The sequence below is a fragment of the Sinocyclocheilus anshuiensis genome, unplaced genomic scaffold (genome assembly GCF_001515605.1).
Source record: "Sinocyclocheilus anshuiensis isolate Anshui unplaced genomic scaffold, SAMN03320099.WGS_v1.1 C32239246, whole genome shotgun sequence".
Taxonomy (NCBI): domain Eukaryota; kingdom Metazoa; phylum Chordata; class Actinopteri; order Cypriniformes; family Cyprinidae; genus Sinocyclocheilus; species Sinocyclocheilus anshuiensis.
The window spans coordinates 1-797 of NW_015613411.1; the positions used below are offsets into that span (position 1 = coordinate 1).

The 797-nt window shown below is 39.1% G+C and overlaps 1 long non-coding RNA gene across 1 annotated transcript; it reads right to left on the bottom strand.

Moving 5' to 3' along the window:
• On the bottom strand, positions 1 to 790 carry LOC107682467 (uncharacterized). The gene is made up of 4 exons (XR_001633498.1): positions 703 to 790; positions 426 to 578; positions 145 to 254; positions 1 to 40 (listed from the first exon to the last, which is right to left on the bottom strand). It is a non-coding gene; the product is annotated as an uncharacterized LOC107682467 (long non-coding RNA).
• Positions 791 to 797: the final 7 nt, after the last annotated feature.

Genomic DNA, 797 nt, shown 5'->3' on the forward strand with positions numbered 1-797 from the left:
AAAAACTGACATCATTCCACTTGGAGATTTTGACAAAGTCCTATAAGCATAAAGATAAACATTACATTAACTCAATAAAAAGAGACAGGAAAAAAAGCCAAAATTACATTCAACATTGGTCTTGCTTGCTTTGGTTTCACCTACTTTGAGCTCTTTCTCTATAGGAGACCTCAGCTGGGTGATCTTGTTCTGGATGCTCTCTGAGAACTGGGTGTAATATTTATAGAGATTCCACAGCAAACTGCAGAGCGAGTCTGTGAGGATAAAAGGAAGAAGTCATTCCTTTAATTTGGCAAGCATAGTCATCGTTTTGTCATACAACACTAATACACAAAGTAGCAAAGAAGTCAAAATAAATCAAACTGTACTATATCAACATTGTATATGTACTGTCCTATATATGCTACAATCTAGATTTTTCTTACCATGTCCTTCCTGTTTGGGAGCCAGCAGGACGTGGCAGTGAAAACCAAGCAACATGGACAAGCGGACAGAAAACTCTCCTAAGGTGGAGCCTTCAATGAAGGCCTGCAGGGTGGATGAAACTGACGAGAGGGAAAGATACTCCACACCATCATCTGTTGGGCAAGAAATGTGTCATCCAATGCAAACAGATTAAATGTGATTAATCATTTATTGTACAATACAAAGTAGAGGACAAAATATTCTAGCACTACATATATAAAAGTGCATTTTGGTCACCATGTCTGGAGTCTGTCCTCTGCTCCTGTAGGTATCTCTCTATGAGTTGGTAAATGGACAACCAGTGCTTGGTTGAATTCTCAGCATGGCGCTTC